The 22,407-nt window shown below is 43.0% G+C and overlaps 1 protein-coding gene across 6 annotated transcripts in view; it reads left to right on the top strand.

Moving 5' to 3' along the window:
* mast4 (microtubule associated serine/threonine kinase family member 4) overlaps positions 1 to 22,407 on the top strand; it is a 571,101-nt gene that overhangs the window by 25,508 nt on the left and 523,186 nt on the right. The window lies entirely within an intron of this gene.

Raw genomic sequence — 22,407 nt, forward strand, 5'->3', positions numbered from 1 at the left:
GTGATGTTGATTGAGGGATAAATATTGGCCAGGACACCGGGGATAACTCCCCTGCTCTTTGAAATAGTGTCATGGGATCTTTTACACCCACCGGAGAGAGCAAACGGGGCCTCGGTTTAACGTTTCAACCTAGCATGGGCTCAGCATTTTCGAGAGAGAGAGAGACAATTGGCGGAAAAAGAATTGCTGGGAATCAAGTGATTTTTGTATCTATAGTGCTGAGCACCTTTCTTTGCTCCTGTTCCCACCATTCATCGCATCACCGAATCAAACTCTGCTGCTTTCTCTGCTATTTCAAATTTTTTTTTATAATGGATTGTGCTTTGGAATTTTTTTACTTTTTTGTTTCAATTGAGGTATAAGTATTACAAATGAGTTTGGCTGGGATGATATCATCTGGGGAGTCATTGCAAGGCATGGCCTAATTTGCTGCATAATGCAGATGTCAGCACTGCTCCTCCGTGGGCTTGTCTGTGCCAGATGCAATGTTTGCTATAATTATCTTGGCGGATCAGTGTGTGACTTAATGCTGGTGTCTACCTTTTTTTTGGAGATAGTTGGTCATCGGAGGTTTGCCTGCATTGATCCTAGAGGTACGGGCAGCCCCTCCAGTCCTGATTGGCTGGAAAAGTAAACCCTTTTCAGGAAGAGGTCAAGGCATCCAGCTTCCCCCTTAAATGCTGAAGGGAAATGAAAAGTAGGTTTAAGGAATGAGAAAGGAAGTTCCTCAGCTGGGCTGAGAATAAGCAGCAAGTCCACACCAGAGAGCAGCAATCTCTATAGATGTCTGCCTGGAGGTTCAAGGAGCGATTGTGTGCTCAAGGATAAGTAATTATGGATTGTTGGCAAAGGAAGAAAAGGTTGTATGAATTACAAAAAATATCTATATAATAATGCCGTACCACATTATGGTGTCCAGATGTCCTAAAGTGCTTTTACATTGAAAATTGCTATTGTAGTGCAGTGATTGTTTTATGTAGGCAAACAACTCACTGTTGCCTCATCTAACGCTGCAAATGGGGAGAATGATAACCTGGTAACTTCACAGCTTGTGAAATATTTAGGTGAGGCACTGAGGATAGGCTGACCTTGCCACGAAATCAGTTGGGTGCAGTGCAGGCTGTGGAAGGTTGCTGCATATGCTCTGTGAGCTGTTGGGGCAAAGGTTTCATTGCCTGAAGAGAAGCAGGAGGCTATTCAAACCCGGAGACTGGGAGCAGCGATTTGGTAGATGCGATATCCTGATGACAGACAGGGAACGTGAAAGGGATAATGGGCATCGAGGGGTGGAGGATTTCTCTTTTCGTAAGAAAGAACAATGATCAGACCAGTTTAGCGCAGCACTGTGCATTTGTTTATTCTGTGTTATCGAGAGGAGAGGGTTTGCCCTGATTAACTTCTTGTTGTCTCCTACCACTAGTTATGGCCCATCTCTTGAAGTCGCAGCTGGAGGATGACCGTGGTTATTAATGTTAAAATGCTTTAACCTAAAGGGATAGAAATTCACCTGGCCGTGTTTTCAGACCCAGACTTGGTGCTGAGCAGGCAGCACACGTACAAACGGGAAGGCCCAAAATTGGGCCTCTGGCCACGTTTCGATAATTGAGGCGAGCTTCTGGTGCATGTCGCGCTTATTGGTCATCTTTGCTACCATTTTATGTCCGGAAAATGGGCACAACGATGACCAATTTCTAACCAAAATTGTTTCTAATACAAACTTAACTTTCCTCTCAGGAACCAAGTAAGTGACCCTTAAGCAGCTTGTCTTGCTGCAGATTTTCACTCCTAACGGATGATAATGCATCACAGTAAACTCACTTTTATTTTATTTTTATTGTAATGTCTGTATTCATCATTACACCCTCAAAATTAGAAGTAAAATGACAAGTTTTTTTCTGAACAGACTGGCCCATTCAAAGACCAGTTAGGTAGCCGAGTCACTAACGGGTGACTGAAGAGACTGGGAAGTTTCACATTTTGTTCGCTCGGACAGCCTGGGTCAAGGTTCGACAAAGAGGTGAAATACACAAGGTAGAAGACGGAGAAGATTTACAGGGGTTTGGTGATTTGTGTATACTTTCGTCATTTGGTCGATGCTGTTGCTGCACATGCCCCTAAACAGACATGGGTTTTATTCCCTGAAACTTCTTTTGGATGGGGGAGGGGTCGGAAAATGAGTCAAAACATTTGAATTTCTGTGGAAATCTTGCTGTGTAACTCGAGCAAAGTCCTGGAAGGTTTGAACTGGATGAGATATCTCGATAGTTCTCGGGTGTGACAACAGTACGAGGACAGCGCAGCAACACACAGCCACGTTACATCGCATGGGTGTCTAATAATATAAAACTAACTAAAAAATGGAAAAGAAATTAGCTTGGCAAAAATGTAAAGCCAGCTTTGAGAAAAAAGATTCAATTATTTGTTTGAAATATTTCAAAAACACTATTTGGTTATGATTGAATGCCTCAGTGACTATTTAATCAATCCGATGACTGGATTATATGTACCTAATAACATCAATATATCTACTATTCTCTGTTTCATATGTCAAAACAGGAAGTGAGTTGGACAACAGTGTTAAATTGTTGACCACAGTTCAAAGGTTTTCAATAAATTTTGCTATGATATGTTGAATGTATTGGTTCACAAGCAAAATATAATCAATCTTGCTTTTGCAAACAGTGGGGAAAGTATTCTTCTGGTTTTTGATTTTTTTTTTAAAAAGTAGGATCATTATGAAGAAGCTCTTCCCTCATGATTGCGTTGAATTGCATGTTGGGTTTAAAAAAATTATCTTTCTGGCATCAGAAATTAATTGGCTGTGTGACTATATCTGTAAATGCAGTGCATTGAGGGGGCTTGACCCCAGTAAAAATATTAATACAAATTCTTTTGGCGGAGCAAGACGTTGGTTAGTTGCTGGTCCCTTGTGAATTGAACAATTACCCTAATAATATAGCACAAGTTTTGAAAGGAGCTAATCTTTAATTTCAAAAGTCGAACGAGCATATTAGGGTGAACTTTCAATGTAGTTAGCAGCTTAACCTTTTACTCTCCCCTGAATTGTAACATCTGTTTCTTCACACTGGAGAATGCGATTTCCGTGGGAACGAGAAACAGAATTGAAATAAAATTTAGCAGATGTAGCATTGTACTTCTGACAAGGAAAGCAATTGCTGTTCCTATCTAGCCATGTGAACCCAACTAATCAAAGAAAGATTATGCATGTTCTTTAGTACAGTTTGCATATGGTACGAGTGGGTTAGTGTGCTGACGTATAGCCAGATTCTTGTGATAATACCCGAGAGGTTCCACAGTATCTACTAAGGGAAAGAAAATCTAAAAGATGCATCACAGTGTGATATTGGACCTCTATAATGGTGTGTGAGTAAGAACATAAGAAATAGGAGCAGGAGTAGGCCAATCGGCCCCTCGAGCCTGCTCCGCCATTCAATAAGATCATGGCTGATCTGATCCTAACCGCCAATCTACTATCACAGAACCATCTCCTGAATCTAACAGAATTAGACACACAAAATAGGAGCAGGATCGGGCTACACGGCCCCTGGGCCCGCTCCGCTACCCACAGGGCCATGACCGATCCGAACCTAGACTCATGTCCAAATTCCTGCCCGCTCCCCGTAACCCTTAATTCCCTTTACTTCTAGGAAACTGTCTATTTCTGTTTTAAATTTATGTAATGACGTAGCTTCTACAGCTTTTTGGGGCAGCATATCCCATGGACCTACCACCCTCTGAGTGAAGTAGTTCCTCCTCATCTCAGTTTTGAAAGAGCAGCCCCTTATTCTAAGACTATGCCCCCTAGTTCTAGTTTCACCCATCATTGGGAACATCCTCCCCGCATCCACCCGATCCAACCCCTTCACAATCTTATATGTTTCAATAAGATCGCCTCTCATTCTTCTGAACTCCAATGAGTAGAGTCCCAATCTACTCAACCTCTCCTCATATGTCCATCCTCTCATCCCCGGGATTAACCGAGTGAACCACCTTTGTACTGACTCGAGAGCAAGTATGTCTTTTCTTAAGTATGGACACCAAAACTGTATGCAGTATTCCAGGTGCGGTCTCACCAATACCTTGTACAACTGAAGCAATACCTCCCTACTTTTATATTCTATCCCCCTAGCAATGAAAGCCAACATTCCATTGGCCTTCTTAATCACTTGCTGCACCTGCATACTAACCTTTTGAGTTTCATGCACCAGGACCCCCAGATCCCTTTGTACTTCAGTACTTTCCAGTTTCTTGCCATTAAGATAATAACTTGCTCTACGATTTTTCCTGCCAAAGTGCATAACCTCACACTTTCCAGTATTGTATTCCATCTGCCAAATCTCTGCCCACTTACTTAGCCTGTCTATGTCCCCTTGCAGGTTTTTTATGTCCTCCTCACTCACTACTTTCCCTCCCATCTTAGTATCATCTGCAAACTTTGATATGTTACACTCGGTCCCCTCCTCCAAATCGTTAATATAGATTGTAAAGAGTTGGGGACCCAGCACTGACCCCTGCGGAACACCACTAGTTACTGATTGCCAGTCTGAGAATGAACCATTTATCCCAACTCTCTGCCTTCTGTTAGATAGCCAATCCTCTATCCATGCCAGAATATTACCCCCAATCCCGTGATTTTTTATCTTAAGCAATAATCTTTTGTGTGGCACCTTGTCAAATGCCTTTTGGAAGTCTAAATACACTATGTCCGCTGGTTCCCCTTTATCCACCCTATATGTTACTTCCTCAAAGAACTCCAGCAAATTTGTCAAACATGACTTCCCCTTCATAAAACCATGCTGACTTTGTCCTATTAAATTATGATTATCCAAATGTCCTGTTACTGTCTCCTTAATAATGGACTCCAATATTTTACCTACCACAGATGTTAGGCTAACCGGTCTATAGTTTCCAGCCTTCTGTCTACTGCCCTTTTTAAATAAGGGCGTTACATTAGCAGTTTTCCAGTCTGCCAGGACCTTTGCTGAGTCCAGGGAGTTTTGGAAAATTATTACCAATGCATCCACAATCCCTACCGCCACTTCCCTCAAGACCCTAGGATGTAAGCCATCGGGTCCAGGTGATTTATCCGCCTTGAGTCCCATTATTTTACCGAGTACCACTTCCTTAGTGATTTTGATCGTGTTTAGCTCCTCCCCCCCCCCCCCCCCCCCCATAGCCCCCTGTTTGTCCAGTGTTGGGATATTCTTAGTGTCTTCTACTGTAAAGACTGATACAAAATATTCATTCAGTGTTTTTGCCATCTCCATATTTCCCACCATTAATTTCCCGGTCCCATCCTCTAAGGGACCAACATTTACTTCAGCCACCCTTTTTCTTTTTATATAACTATAAAAACTCTTACTATCTGTTTTTATATTTTTTGCTAATTTACTTTCATAATCTATCTTCCCTTTCTTAATCAATCTTTTTGTTATTTTTTGCTGTCTTTTAAAGTTTCCCCAATCCTCTATCCTCCCACTAGATTTGGCTACCTTATATGCCCTTGTTTTTAGTCGAATACTATCCTTAATTTCTTTACTTAGCCACGGATGGCTGTCTTTTCTTTTACACCCTTTTCTTCTCAGTGGAATATATTTTTGGAAGTTGTGAAATAACTCCTTAAATGTACACCACTGATCATGTATCGTCTTACCCTTTAATCTATTTTCCCAATCCACTCTACTCAATTCCGCTCTCATACCTTCATAGTCTCCTTTATTCAAGCTTAGCACGCTTGTTTGAGATCCAACCTTCTCACCCTCTAATTTATTTGAGCCTAAGTTAATGCCTTTATTTGTTTTATATATACTTGTTCCAGTCCTTGAGCTATTTATATTATACATCAAGAGTCTAGTTTCATTTATCTAATTTGCTAGTTTAAATATATTTGTGCGTGTGTATATGTGTTCAAATAATTACACTGTACTTCTATGGTGTTGTGACTTTGCCTTTCAGAGGTTAAGCTCAAAGTCAGAATCTGGTTCTCGCTATGAGTTATTTTAACTTTATCTTCCCTTCTGTCCTCCCTCCCTACCCCAGGATTGCTGACCATTTCCAATAGTGTGATTTTTAATTTAAGTGACTTAGATATAGTTCCTAATTGATTAACTGACAACTATCACTCCATGGGTGATGACTCCTTTTGGTGATTGAATGTCATTTTGGAATGAAACTTGGTGTAAATGAGCAATTGATTATGTTCAGTTGTTTAACCGAAAGACTGTATTTATATGATCTGTCCTTTGGAATACAACAACAATAACTTGCATTTATGTAGCGCCTTTTAACGTAGCTTTACAGCAGCGTTATCGAACAAAATTTGATGCCGAGCCACATAAGGAGATATTAGGACAGATGAGATAAAGCTTGGTCAAAGAGTTAGGTTTTAAGGAGCATCTTAAAGGAGGAGAGAGCGGTAGAGATGCGTAGAGGTTTAGGGAGGGTAGTCCAGCACTTAGGGCCTCAGTAGCTGAAGGCACGACCGCCAATGGTGGAGCGGGAATGCGCAATAGGCCAGAATTGGAGGAGCGCAGACATCTTGGACAGCTGTAGGGCTGGAGGAGGTTACAGGAGGTTACATGGGGCGAGCCCATGTAATTGGATTTCACTCCACATGGATGACTTTAAATGGCTAATATGGGCTATCCCTGACAAGCTGTGGAAAGGACCAGCCTATTGTCTGCTTTATAGCATTGCTTTGAGATAATTTATGTTCTCTTTTCTTTCCCTCCCCTGACAAATGTGACACTATGCATGTTTTGGAACTATCTGAGGTTTTGCTCCAGGATGCTCCACATAAGATTACTGTTTTGTTTTCTTTAGAGTATTTGCAATTTGTATTAGCATTTGGGTGTAGTAATGAAGTGGTTATTTCATGCTGTAAAATTACTACTTTATTTTGTTCATATTTCCAGTGACTAATGGATGACGTTGATCCTTTATGACATTTTTCTTGTTTATTCAAATAATATTACATGCATCCATTCAAGGAAGTCTACAAAGTAGCATAGACATATATTACGAGGTGGGCATGCTATAAGTGTATTGCTCAATATAAAATCTCGTCTCTGTCACATTCTCATGTTTTATTGCACTTTTATGGGAAAAGGGCTCAGAACTGGTGACGTTTTCAACTTCCTTCTCTACCAACTATGATTCCAGCAGATTTGTTAGTGGGCTCATTATTTTTAAACAAATCCATTGTGTTACTGGACGGGTAGTTGAAATCAAGATTGCTATGTTTCACATTGAGTGAGGTTTAAAGCTGAAATTAGGGGAGAATATGGTTTTTACCCCAACCTGCTCAGTTTCTGAGTGAGAAACACAAAGAAGAAGCAGTGGCAACTCTCCAGAGGATGGCGCATAGGTGGGTGAAGAGGGAACATCAGATGGAATGTCCCTCTTTGGCAGTTCCTTATACTGTACTTCCTGGTGACCAGCTTAAGAAACCCCGGCCATGTAAGATGGCATCTTCACTGCTGTGGACCTGTGTCATTTTATTACACCCAAGTTATTGATGAAACCTCATTCCTGAAGTTAAGGCGTACTTGATTCAGGTTTGGGCAAAAACGTGAGATGTCAATGCAGAGTGACTGGTTCAGTTTACAGTTTATTTTCCCCAATTGATGGCTTGAATTGGATTGTGATCAAGGACTGAAAAGAGATATTGTAGTTTTGTGGAAAAAAAAAAGGTATCCAACACTATACCCCTCAGAATTCTCAGAATCTTTTGGAATTCTCTACCCCAGAGAGCTGTGGAGGCTGGGTCATTGGATATATTTAAGGTGGAGATAGACAGATTTTTGAACGATAAGGGAGTGAAGGGTTATGGGGAGCGGGCAGGGAAGTGGAGTTGAGGCCAGGACCAGATCAGCCATGATCTTATCGAATGGCGGAGCAGGCTCGAGGGGCCAAATGGCCTACTCCTGCTCCTACGACTTATGTTCTTAATTCAGGGCCCTATTTCTGGACTCTGAGGCCTATTTTCTAATAATCCACAACTGAGGAACAGAGAGCGTTTAACTTGCATGTTGCTGCTGATAAAAACAATACAGGACATTAAGGCAGAGTATTTGGCCAAGACTGGGGATTGATAGGTTTGCAGTTGAGTTCTGAGAAATTGCTGCCCAATAATTCCACCCTTATTTAACTTGTCCTAAATCATGTCTGAATTTAGATACTTTGCCAATAGTTGCCGTGGCATGTTTTCATGGTTTTGCTTAAAGAAAAAAGGGCATCTTTTGTTAACTGATTATCAAGTACCATATCCTTGCTGAAATGCAACCAAAAAAATCATTTTGTTAAAAAGACCTATCGATAGTAATTCATGCTGATGAACTGGGCTTTATCAAAGGTTGACTTATCAACAGGACCTGGTGCTTACTGTGGATTGGCATCAACTCCCTGATCATGAGGCTTTTCTGTGCTGCCTTCTGATTAGCTCCTTCTTCCACACGTGACCCTGGGCTCTTGTGGACTGTTTGCAGAGGCACGGCTACCATGTGGTATGTGAGGAAAGGAAAAATTAACTTTCAAGTGCAGTAACTGTAGGCTAATATGGCCACCAATTGCACAGAGCAAGTTCCCACAAACAGTAAATCAGATGAATGACTGACTGGTTAATTTGGTTTTTTTTGTGGTGGGTGATCGAAAAATGTTGGTTAGGAACAGGAAAATTCCATAACTGATCACTTGATCAGTTTTTTCATAGTGGGTGAGGAGGAAATGTTGGCCCGGCCACCAGACCCCGGATTTTAACCCTGTCGAGAATGGTGTGTGTGGGGGTTAAAATCACATTTGGGTACTCACCACACCGTTCCCGAACTGTTCATAACTGGCAATTCCCCCGCAACCCCACTTCGGAAAAAGGAAAATGTATTATCTACTGCAACAATACACCTTGTCTATGATCATCCCAATGGTCCTCTGTGTCCTCTGTTGACTTTCCATTGACCTCATCACACTGCATCTACATTAGGAATATGAGTAGACTGTTCAGCCCCTCGAGCTTGCTCTACCATTCAATTAGATCATGGTTGGTCTACACTTCAACTCTAATTTCACGCCTTTTCTTTATGTGCCTTGATAACCTCACCTCACAAAAACCCATCTATCTCAGTCTTGAAAGCTCCGATTGTTAAAGCAACCACAGCCTTTTAGCAGAAAGTTCCAAATTTCTACTACCCTTTGTGTGAAAATGTGCTTGCTGATTTCACTCCTGAGTGGCCTAGCTCTAATTTTAAGATTATGTCCCCTTGCTCTTGATTCCCCCACCAGAGGAAATAGTTTCTGCATTACCCTGTCCAATCCTTTTAACATTTTAAAACAACTCGATCAAATCACCCTTCAATCTTCTGTACTCGCGGCAATACAAGCCAAGTTTACGCAACCTGTCCTCCTAATTTAACCCTCTAAGCCCCGGTCTCATTCTGGTGAATCTGCGCTGCACCCCCTCCAAGGCCAATATATCCATCCTATGGTGCAGTTCCCTAAACAGAACACAGTACTCCAGATGGTGTCTGACCAAGACTCTGCACAACTGAAGCGTCACTTCCTACCTTTTTGTATCTACAGAAATGTTTGCAATGGAGTGCCTAATTTACAAATTTGTTATTCTATCTTCAACACCACACTCACTCGCTTAACTTCTACACATATTTTATATTGCATTTTTGTTGTCAGAGACCAGAAAACTAATAAAGGGGAGTAGAAAGGCACATTGGTATTGCTCCAAATAGCTGCAACATTTTATTTTGGAAACAATAATTGATGGACAAAATACACAATGATTTGGGCCAGTTTTTAAACATTTACAAAATCTAACAAAAAATAAATGTTTTCTCCGCTCTTTCCCTATATGTTTTGTATACTTTTTATAGTAAACATCACAGGCTTATGATTTCTGGTGGTTTATCTTCTCCCATGTGATATCGTACTTGTAAGAGTTATGAAAGTTTAAGAAAGTGTAAAGAAGAAAGAAAATACCTTAATATTGGTTAAATATTATGGTACAGTATGTATGTACATTTGTTTATTATTGATGCATATTCTAGTATAATATAGTGTGGCGGAGCCACCAAGAGACACTGGGCAATCAGTAATCATTCCTTTAACTACCACGTAGTGTAGCTGTGGACTGCACCTTTAAACTGTATGTAGTTTCTTGTATTTTCGCGTGATGACGTCATGACGCCGATCACGTGACCCCCAGTTGGCGCGGAGAGCGTGATGACGTCATGACGTCAGCTTCCAGTATTTAGTAGCAGTCTTAGAGAGGCTGTGAGGCTGCACAGACCTGTTTACATCTGCTCTTGTAGTTTTACCAGTTAAGTTGTTTGTTTATTAAACTTGGTTATTTTGTTTCACTGCGTCGAACTTCATTATTCGGATAGGAACTTCCGTTCCTACATTGGTGACCCCGATCTCGTTGGACAACTTTCGTCGAGATACTTATAATGAACACGAACGCCGTTGCCCTTAATTGCCGCAGTTCTGGGAACAGCAACCAGCAGCATGGTTTTTCCAGGCAGAAGCCCAGTTTGCACTCTGGGACATTACAGCGGATTCGACCCGTTATTATTACGTGGTTTCCGCTCTCGACAGCGCCACGGCTTCGCGGGTCGTCAGCCTCCTGGGGAATCCGCCGGCAGAGGGCAAGTATGAAGCTCTAAAAACTCGTTTACTACAGGTGTTTGGTTTAAATAAGTCGGAGCGTGCACGCAGGCTTATTGCTATGCCCGGTCTTGGGGACTCAAAACCATCGGAATTGATGAGCCAAATGCTCACGCTTTTGGGTTCGGAGCCCCAATGTTTTTTGTTTCGAGAACTCTTCCTCTGCCAGCTACCTGAGCCAGTTCAGGCAGCCTTGGCCAGTTCTACGATTACGGACTGTGCCGAGCTTGCTGCAGAGGCAGACAAGATTTTTACGGTCACACAGCAGAGTTGTGCAGCCACGAGGCGTCTTTCCCCTATGCGAGCAAAGTCCAGCCCTCCTCCAGCAGGCTGGTGTGTGTACCACGCCCGTTTTGGCGCCAAGGCTCGACGCTGCCGTCCTCCCTGCAGTTTTGTTGAAATTTTTTTTCCAGCAGGCTCACAAACTTCGATGAGGATGACAGGGTCTGACAAACACACCCAGTTCACCATGGCAGTCGGTTCAGCAGGAAAACTCCTCTACATTACTGATTCCAGGACAGGGCGACGATTCTTGTGTGATACTGGTTCTCAGTGCAGTATATTGCCAGTTTCAAAGCTAGATTTACAATCCGGCGGTCACGGCCCTTCCCTTGAGGCAGCCAATGGTGCGGCCATTCGCACGTTCGGTAAACGGACAGTTAATTTAACTCTTGGAGGTCAACGTTTTGTGTGGGAGTTTATAATGGCTAAAGTATCACAGGCCATCCTGGGGGCTGATTTTTTCTGTGCCTATGGTTTTCTGGTCGACATCCAACATTGTCGACTCATTAATGCGTCTACTTTCCACGCGGTGCCTTGTCACCGCAGTACTGCTGTCTCCTGGTCGGTTGCCTATGCGGTTCCATCGCAGGAAGGGTTTAGGCGCCTACTCGGCGAGTTCCCGGGGCTCACCAGGCCTACATTCTCGGCAGCAGTCGCGAGGCACGGTGTGGTGCATTACATCGCCACAACGGGATCGCCTGTTTACGCTCGGGCACGAAGATTGGAACCCGGAAAGCTTGTAGCCGCAAAGGCAGAGTTTGAGATCATGGAGCGCCTTGGGATTGTCCGACGCTCCGATAGTCCTTGGTCTTCCCCACTACACATTGTACCTAAACCAGGTGGTGGATGGAGGCCTTGCGGGGATTACAGACGCCTTAACGAAGCCACTATGCCGGATGGGTATCCAATACTGCATATACAAGATTTTTCGGCTCATTTGGCTGGCAACTCAATATTTTCCAAAGTAGATCTCGCCCGTGGATATCACCAAGTTCCTGTGCACCATCACGACGTCCCCAAAACGGCGGTCATCACACCGTTTGGCCTTTTTGAGTTCCTTCGCATGCCATTTGGATTGAAAAATGCAGCTCAGGCCTTTCAGCGACTTATGGACTCTGTGTTACGGGACCTTCCCTTCATTTTCATTTACTTGGATGACATTCTCATTGCTAGTAAGGATGAGGAGGAGCACATGGCTCATTTATGTACACTCTTTGCCCGTCTCAGCCAACATGACCTCATCATAAATCTAGCCAAATGCCAGTTTGGGTTAACCAGCGTTGACTTTCTGGGGCACAGGATCACCTCAGAAGGCGCCGTCCCACTGGCCACTAAGGTAGAGGCAGTTACGGCATTCCCGCGGCCTCATATACTCAAATCTCTTCAGGAGTTTCTGGGGATGGTAAATTTTTATCATCGTTTTGTCCCCAAGGCAGCCCAATTGATGCAGCCGCTGTACGAAGCACTCAAAGGGAAGTCGGGTAAAGATGTTATCATTTGGACACCACAGATGGACCAGGCGTTCCTGGACACCAAGGCGGCGTTGGCAGATGCAACTATGCTTGCACACCCACTCCCGGGCGCGACCATCGCCCTTACTACTGATGCCTCCGATTACGCCATCGGGGCGGTTCAGGAACAATGGGTTGACGGGACTTGGCAAGAATGAGCGAAAATATAGCACTTTTGATAGGGAGTTGCTGGCCTTGTTTTTGGCCATCCGGCATTTTCGTTTTCTCCTAGAAGGGCGCCCGTTCACTGTATTTGTGGACCATAAACCGCTCACTTTTGCAATGGCCAAAACGGCGGAGCCGTGGTCAGCCCGGCAACAGCGCCACCTTACATTTATATCTGAATTTACGACGGATTTACGACATGTCTGGCAAAGATAATCTTGTGGCTGATTGCCTTTCGCGTGCCCCAGTCCAGGCAATTCACTTGGGAATCGATTTTGTCGGGTTGGCGGAAGAACAGCTGGCAGATCCCGAAGTTCAGACGTATCGGACCATGCCTTCTAGCTTGCAGGTAGCCGATGTTATGTTCCAATCAGCAGGAACCACACTCTTGTGTGACACATCCATGGGAGTGCCCTGGCCCATTGTGCCAGTCGAATGGCGTAAGATTTTTCAGGTTATACATGGCTTATCACACCCGGGGATGCGAGCTTCACACCGACTTATGTCCCGCAAATTTGTTTGGAAGGGAATGCATTTAGACGTTCGGGACTGGACAAACAATTGCGTGGACTGTCAAAAATCAAAGGTCCATCGTCACGTTAAGGCTCCAGTGGCCATCTTCCCGGTGCCTGAACGCCGGTTCAATCATGTACACGTGGACTTAATGGGTCCCCTCCCCACTTCGCGGGGTTTTATGCATCTCCTGACAATAGTGGACCGTACTACCAGGTGGCCAGAGGCGATTCCCTTGGTTGCTACTACTACAGCGGACGTATCCAGGGCGTTTATTTCGTCGTGGGTGGCCCGGTTTGGGGTGCCATCTGATATCTCCTCTGACCGAGGTCCACAATTCACGTCGGAGTTGTGGAACGCAGTTGCACAGGGCTTGGGTACCAAGCTGCACCGCTTACCATCCACAAGCAAATGGTTTATGTGAGAGGTTTCATCGGTCTCTAAAGGCGTCCCTCCGTGCCAGCTTGCGTGGTCCCAACTGGGTGGATAGACTCCCTTAGGTGATGCTAGGTCTCTGTACAGCCCCCAAGGATGACCTCCAGGCTTCATCGGCTGAGTTAGTCTACGGTCAAGCACTTCGAGTACCAGGGGACTTCCTCCCTCCACATACAGAACCGTGGTCGCCTGCTCAGCAGCTCCTTCAGCATCACGAGGTGGCAAAGAATTTCCTGCCTATTCCAACCTCGCATCACAACCTACAGAGGCCTCATGTTCCGGCAGAACTTATGAGTTCCGATTACGTTTTTATTCAGCAGGATGCTCATAGAGATACACTCAGACCACCTTATGCTGGACCGTTTCGTGTCATCACAGCGGGAGAGAAATATTTCACGGTCGAAGTGGGAGGTAAGTCCGATACCATCTCCATCGACCGACTTAAACCAGCCCATCTGGATCGGAGTGAACCAGTTGTTGCTGCTCAGCCACCTCGCCGTGGACGACCACCGTTGGCTGCTAGACCAGTTATGCAACAGTCTACCATTAAATTGCCTGCTTCAGCCTCATCCTTGTCTACACCTTCTGCTACTGTTTCCTCCACCCCAGATGCACCGCTTCAGACACAGCCAAGCATTGGCTCGTCTTCCAACGTTCCATCGTCTGAAGTTCATAGTCGTTCGGGCAGAATCATTAAACCTCCTGTTCGTTTGACGCTGTCTGTTAAAGAGAATTCTGGGGGGGGCGCCTGTGGCAGAGCCACCAAGAGACACTGGGCAATCGATAATCATTCCTTTAACTACCATGTAGTGCAGCTGTGGACTGCACCTTTAAACTGTATGTAGTTTCTTGTATTTTCGCGTGATGGCGTCATGACGCCGATCACGTGACCCCCAGTTGGCGCGGAGAGCGTGATGACGTCATGACGTCAGCTTCCAGTATTTAGTAGCAGTCTTAGAGAGGCTGTGTTGCTGCACAGACCTGCTTACATCTGCTCTTGTAGTTTTACCAGTTAAGTTGTTTGTTTATTAAACTTGGTCATTTTGTTTCACTGCGTCGAACTTCATTATTCGGATAGGAACTTCCGTTCCTACAATAGTTAATCTACCTGACTGACTTATTGTATTGAGAAACCCCCTCTTCTTGTTCCAATAGTATAGTCTGAGAGACCCCCTTTATTCTTGCTCCAATGGTATAGTCCTTAAGCTTGTCACATGATATATCCAGCCATTTTTACAGTTCAAGCACCACGAGGCTAGGAAAGGTAGAAGCTTTGATGGCTGTGGAGCAATACAGTTTTTGACCGTGTTTAAACGTGTTTTACTTTGAAATCCTGTTTGAAATGTATTACAGTAAACAGCTAAAAGACAAAGTTACGTTTTGGAACATTTTATTTTGACACGCGTCTACTCGTTGCTAAAGGCCTCAAAGCTAAAGCTCAGTGGCTGTATATTGAAAACTACGGAGCGCCACTACAGTACTAATTGAGGGACATTTGTTGTGTGGAGATTGAGTTGTATAGCACAAAATGTAATTGAATTTTGATCCAGTGCTTAAATGGTTGCTTCAGCACTGTTAGTTACATATTTGCAATGTGGAATGGCAACATTGATCACTTAACACGGCCAATGATTTATTGGGTGCCTGCAGTTTACGTGCTCAAGACCTTCACGTACATCCCTCAGACTAGTATCCCACATTTAAGTAAGAATTAGCGAAGCATACCTTTAAGAAGGAAGCATAGAGTCATAAAGTCATAATGGTACAGAAGGAAGCCATTCGGCCCATCGAGTCCATGCTGTCTCTCTGTAGAGCAATCCAGTCAGTCCCATTCCCCTGCTCTATCCCCATAGCCCTGCAAGTTTATTTCCCTCAAGTGCCTATTCAGTCTCCCCTTGAAAACATTGAGTTTGTCCGCTTCCACCACTTCCGTCGGCAGCGAATTCCAGGTCATCGCCACTTGCTGCGTAAAAAAGTTATTCTTCACATCTCCCCTGTATCCCTTGTCCAAAACCTTAAATTTGTGTCCCCTAGTCCTTGTACCATCAACTAGTGGGAACAACCTTTCCCCGTCTAGCCTATCTAAACCCGTCATAATCTTGTACACCTCCATCAAATCACCCCTCAACCTCCTTTGCTCTAATGAAAACAAATCCAGCTTCTGCAACCTGTCCTTGTAGCTAAGATCCCCCATCCCCGGAACCATTCAGGTAAATCTCCTCTGCACCCTCTCAAGGGCCTTCACATCCTTCCTAAAGTGTGGTGACCAGAATTGGACGCAATACTCCAATTGTGGCCTAACCAGCACTTTATAAAGATTCAGCATAACTTCTCTACTTTTGTACTCCATACCTCTATTAATGAAGCCCAAGATCCCATATGCTTTGTTAACCGCTCTCTCAATATGTTCTCGGAGATTCCTGTTCAAGAACATTTTTATTTGGCAAGAATCAACGATCAAATTGGACGAGTGGCACGCCCCTTTACTCTGTAATCAGCAAGAGCCAGACATGAAGAGCGGCAATCAGTACTGTGTTGGCTTCAACCTTTTGTTTCTTGGGCTTGGTGTGTTCTGGAAAATATAGTGTAATTTTAGTTTGAGAAATTACAAGATGGTTTCTTTTTACAACAAATCTGTTTCTGTTTTTGTATGTGGGGTGGTGGGGGGGACTAAAGAGGTATTAATTATTCATTTCTAACTGAAAGATCAAATAAATATGCATGTGACTTTCTCCCTGGTGCTTAACATGACTTCATTTTGTTGGTATGCAAGGAAATTAGTTTGATATCTTCTCTGATTACGGCTGCACTGAAGTCTCCAATCAAACACTCACTCGACAGTGAATACATCATATTTACAAGCGAGTTCACCAGTTCATTGTTTTATGACTGATTTATAGCACAAAGTTGCTTTGCTTTTACGCTAACTCTAATACAGGTTGGTTTGTAAAGCGTAACCAGTGCCCACTGGTGGAAGTCTTTTCCTTGTTTCATTGGTAGTTTGGAGATTTTGCTTGGAATGACCATTGTTTTCCAATAATGGGAGAGAGTTAGGGGGGAGGAGTTACAGTTTTAAAGAAAAATTAAAAATTTATTTTCCCCCGCAAACTTCTCCCACCTCCGGTAAGGCAGTGTACAGTACTAGTAAGCTGTTGTGAAGCTACTGTACTACGGGGATTGGGTGCAAGTGAGAAGGCTTTGTCTAATCAGGCTAGCGGCAGCCATGTTTTTGTTTTGGCTGTCGTTGCCTTCACTTTAAGTATTGTCGCTGTTTATTGCCACAGCAAAGTGTGGCTGTTTATATTCACATTTCCAAACAATTGGATTGTAGAAGATTGCATAAGTTGTTGTAGTAAACGGAAAATAAATGATTAAGCCACTCGGCACCTGATATTTTCTGTATAAATTAGATCAATATGGTTAATCCCCTTCCAACCAGCAGGATGTTTTTAACACCAGATTTAATCTGAGAAAAAACCTTGACATCAGTAGGCTACTGCTAGGTTGCTAGGGATCACGAGGATCTCACCTGTATTTGGACAGATGGTACTTTAGCGCTTGGGTGGCTTGTTCTACTTGTGTATGTTTTTATCGGGTACTTGAAAGGAGTGTGCAGCCTTAATCAGTTGCTCGGATACCTGAATGTGTTTTTGTGCATCGGTGTGCATATGCTGCAGATTTTAGTGTCACTTTTTTTTTACTGATTTTTATTTTATAAGGATGAGTCAACATCATGAAGTAATAAATATTGACCAGTGTTTCAGTGTGCATCATGCACAGCAATGCGCTGAAATGTGTTGGTGGCAAAGGAGAAATGGCACCTCTGTCAACTCTAATAATTACAGAAAACAAAAACGTGCTAATTAGCCAGTCTTGGCATCTAGCACGCCCAGGTCATGTAGTGTAGGCCAGATGCAAGATAAAGCTCTTTGTACTCTGTTTCAATAATCCCAACCATCTTTAATCCAGTGTTTTGAAACTTTTCTCTGTGGCAAGCCACTGCTGCTGGCAGACTCCTGGGAACCCTCCTGCCCATTCAAACCTCTGAAATGCAGTGCCAATTACCCCTGGTATATCGCCACATAAATAATGTACGATTCCTTTTTAGGAAAGAGCAGAAGTACAGGAATCTGATGATCTTTGTAAATTCCCTAATCCTCTTGAGGACCCCTAAGGCCCAGGGACAGCACTTTTAACACGGGTCACTCTGCACCAGTCCAACTCTCTGCAACGCTTGTCATATTGAAGCTCCCACTGTGTGAGGCCACTGCTGCCCTGGGACAAAGCTTTTAACTTATATAAAATATTTTTTGAAGTCCTTGCTAAGTAGCGCTGCTCTCTTGTTTCCCCCCATTTCCCTGCCACCCCCCCCCCCCCCACCACTGATTTTCAATGTCACAACTGTCTTTATCAACCACCAGTAATCACCGTAAAAGGTCATTCAATTTGATATTGTACTTTGATTTGAGAACATTCTTTACCTGCATTCTTAGAGAAGTTGATGTATAGCGTTGGTGTCGGCTGTGGCTCAGTGCGTAGCACTCCTGCCTCTTGAGTCGGAAGGTTGCGGGTCCCAGTCCCGCTCCAGGGACTTGAGCATAAAATCTAGGCTGACACTCCAGTGCAGTGCTGAGGGAGTGCTGCACTGTCGGAGGGGGCCGTCTTTCGGATGAGATGTTAGACTGAGGCCCCCTCGGGTGGACGTAAAAAACCCCAGGGCGCTATTTCGAAGAAGAGCAAGGGAGTTCTCCCCGGTGTCCTAGCCAATATTTGTTCCTCAACCAACATCACGAAAACAAATGATCTGCTCACTTTTTTTTACATGGCTGTTTGTGGGAGCTTGCTGTGTGCCAATTGGCTGCCGCGTTTCCTACATTACAACAGTGATTACACTTCAAAAAAGTACTCCATTGGCTATAAAGCACTTTCGGAGATCCCAAGGTCGTGAAAGGTGCTATATAAATGCAAGTCTTTCTATTTTCATTGTAGTGTCAATGTAACTGCCGTCAAACTCTTGTTGTCCACCAAGAAGCCTTGTCCTTAAGATGCCTGATGTGTTTCATGAACTATTAACATAGATCTTGGCGACCATCCAGAATTATCACAAATACTGTATCAGCAAGCTGCTTATAATATTAGTTTTTTTAATTAACTAAAAAATCTGTGTCACCATGGAGAATAATGGCAATTAAAAAAAAAAAAAATCTGAAAGCTACATAATTTTAATGAGTTATAATTCTCTAGTGACGTACTTTATTCATTATGTATTCCTGTTGGCTTGAAGGTAAATGTACTCTATCCCCTTGTTCTTTCCTCCCTTTCCTTTAAGAAATTCTGGAGAGAAACCAAGTTGTGTCTTCCTGCGGTAGTACATAAGACCCACCCTGGTAATCTTTTGAACTAAAAACTGAAAATGCTGGGAATACACTCGATCAGTCAGCACTTGCAAACCAAAAACGTTGATGTTTTCAGGTGTGTACCATCCATCAGAGCTCACTCCAGCATTTGCGGTGGTTTTGATTTGCTTTTTATTTGCCCAGGCGATCTTCAGATTTCATATCTCGAGTTTCCATGTTGTGCGATTCCATTGTTTATTTATGATGCATGAGTCAAATCTGTTGAATTCAAATAGTGCGAAACATTGGGAAAGTTTCTTAGTTTAAAAAAAGGAACAATTGGGGGGGAGTGTCAACATACTGTGCTTGGAGACATTGTTAGTTACATTTTACTGTTTTGCATGGCAGAATAAATCTTAAATTGAGTTTCATTACTTTTTTTTAGTTTTCATTTAAATATACGGTGCGTGAGCATTTTGGAGCGGCATCAGGGAGGAACTGGCTTTGCACAAGTATGAACCCGAATTTTTCAGTAGAAATAACGGTGAGGCTCTCGGCGCTCACCGTTAGTAAATCGGACAGCAACTTCCAGCGATTGCACATACGCAGTAAAACGTGGAAATCGGGAAGTTGCTGTCCGAGTTGTCCTGCCCCTCCAGAAGCTTCGCTGTCCCTGGTATCTCACCGAGACTCTTGGCAATCAAATACATGGAATACAAACAACCTCTTTGGCAATGAAAATTAACTTTTACAAGTGTGGAGTCTCATTCCTTCAGCTTTTAATTATTGTTGGAGATTTAAAAAAATAAATTTAAAATATTTTAAAATAATCTTTCTGTCTCTTATTTCTCTCTCTCAATTCCATCTTTCTTTCCCTCTGCTTATTTTGTTTCTGTACCAGATTTGACATTGAATTCAGTATTCTAACTGACACATCCTGGCTCAGACCTGGCGTGCCTCATTAAGAATTCTCCAGTCTGATTTGGAAGGAGACGCACAGTTGCTTTCCCTGTTCACACAGGTGCCAGATCCCCTGTAGAGGGCGCTGCGCTGAAATGGCTCTTTAATCACAACAAGTTCCAGCGCACAATCCTATCGAAAATCTATAGGCAAGTGCAAATGTAATGAACGGCTGGTGCCATTTATTCACCGCTGACCACAAAATCCGGCCCATTGTAAAGAAACGGCAGTCAGTCAGACCGCAGCCTGCTCTTCCCCCCACTATTTATCTTTTCTTTCCCAAGTTCGCACTTTTGTTGTGCAAATCTATGGAATTCTCTACCCCAGAGGGCTGTCAGTCGTTGAGTATTTTCAAGACTGAGATCGATAGATTTTTGGGCACGTAAGAGAATCAAGGGATATGGGGATTGGGTGGGAAAGTGGAGCTGAGGTAGAAGATCAGCTGTGATCTTATTGAATGACGGAGCAGACTTGAGAGGCTGTATGGCCTGTTTCTTATGTTCCTGTGTTGCTGCATGTGGAAAAATTGCTTCACAGCACAATAGGAAGCTTCCTCATGGGTTATCCTACTTGCACTATCCCTATCTTTTATTTTCTGACCACTTTTTTCATTTAAATATTTCTAAAAATTTTATTCCGATTCAGAATCTGAAATGAGAGCCCACCTATTTAAACCTGTGTCCTCTAGTTCTGCTCTTAAAAATCTAGCTCAAATGGCTTCTGCTTACTTCTGTTATACCTCTTCAGTTTAAGCATGTGGATTATGTCCCCCCCCCCCCCCCCCCCACCACCACCACCACCTTTCAGTCTTATTCCATTTTCCATTCCCCAGTTTATTATTTTCTCTTTGTTTTTAGGGTACCATTTTCTAGAGAACAGGCAGATGACCTGATCCTAGGCCCCTGTCACCAAAATCTATAAATGTGGCTTTCTGTGTTTTGGATCTTGCTCCGGGTTTTCCTCTCCTCCGGTGATTTAACTATCGGTGAGTATCTATTTGCAGAATCACGGTCACAAACCTATATTGTGGCACAATGGATTGGTATCACCACATTTGTTGTGCACTATTACCATCTCCTGAATGGGAGCTGAACACGAATATAGTTACCGGACCTCCTAAGAGTTTAGAAGTAGTAAACCTTGAAGTTTTGCAATGTAATTTTATTTTATAGAGTGAATGAGACATTGTTCCTGCTGTGAGGTTCGCACACATATTGGAGCGTTCAGGGCAATTACTTGTCTTTAATTAATTTTATTTTCCCACCTTGTAAAAATATCTGAGAACTAACTGTCCCACATTTAACTGTCAATGTAAAATCACCTATCAGAAGATTAAAGGATCAAATCTCTTGTATCCATTCACTCTTTCATTTATGCTTTCCTCCCATCTTAAGTAGTTGCCATGGCAATGGAAGGTTACTGAGAAACAATTTCACCTGCCTAATTATTCACGCTCAATGCAACCACTTTTTTCTCTATCCCTAGCTCTTAATTGAGAGGTGGTTAAATTAATTGCAGTTGTCACATTAGAATAGATATGCAGCTACAATATTAATGTACTTTAGTCATTTTATTCCGACTGGCTTGTGGTCTTTTTCCAGGTTTTGAAAAAAGAAGATTTTTTGTTTTTTGAGATCTGTAACTCTGTGTAAGTCTTCTGATTGCACCAGTGGTTCTAATATGGAACAACGTGCTGGTAAACTTTTGAGATACCGTTTTGAGATAATGAGCTGCTTTGAAAAACTTGAATTTCTTTGTTCAGCATTTGAAGGTACACTAAAAGGTATGCCATAGAATGGTTTTTTAAATTTTCAGGTTGATTTTGAATTAATCACTTCATTGAAATTGAGAATTAATGAAGAATCTAATGGTTGGAGTATTATACTTAACAATGTGGTCTTTCCTTATTTCACAATCAGACTATTGAGCCTGCTGATTCCTTAGGTTAGGTACAATTTGCTGTATCATGGCTGGGGCCTAACTTAATTTAAGGGGCGTATACTCTGGAAAGAGGTTATCTAGATCTTTGGATCCTTAATAACACATGTATTTCTGGAAGGCTACTCGTGTACAGAGAGATGCCTGAAAGCGATTTATAAGACAAGAAAATCAACTCTGGGCCGAGGCCATGGAGAGATTTGAAAGCAAGGACAAGTCAAGTACTGAGGAAGGGGGGAGACATGGGAAAGTGGGACACTAGAAGGATGTTGAAGGAAAGGTGGGAGGGATTGTAGAAAATGAAATGTTTAAACATGAAGAAGGAACCAAAGGGGTAAGGAGATTGGCCAACAGGATTTAGAGCTAAATATTACATGCCATCTGCATTTACAGTGTGCAAGGTTTAATAAGATGCAAAATTAAACCCCGTGGGGTTAAACGGACTGTGGCAGTGTGGATATGAAATTAGCTGAGTGACAGAAAGCAAGTGGTAAATGGTTGTTTTTGTTAGATATTAATGACCTGGACTTGGGGATACAGGGCATAATTTCAGAGTTTGCAGATGACACAAAACT

This window comes from Somniosus microcephalus, chromosome 1, assembly GCF_052327205.1.
Source record: "Somniosus microcephalus isolate GS21.2 chromosome 1, FLI_Smic_1.0, whole genome shotgun sequence".
Lineage (NCBI taxonomy): Eukaryota > Metazoa > Chordata > Chondrichthyes > Squaliformes > Somniosidae > Somniosus > Somniosus microcephalus.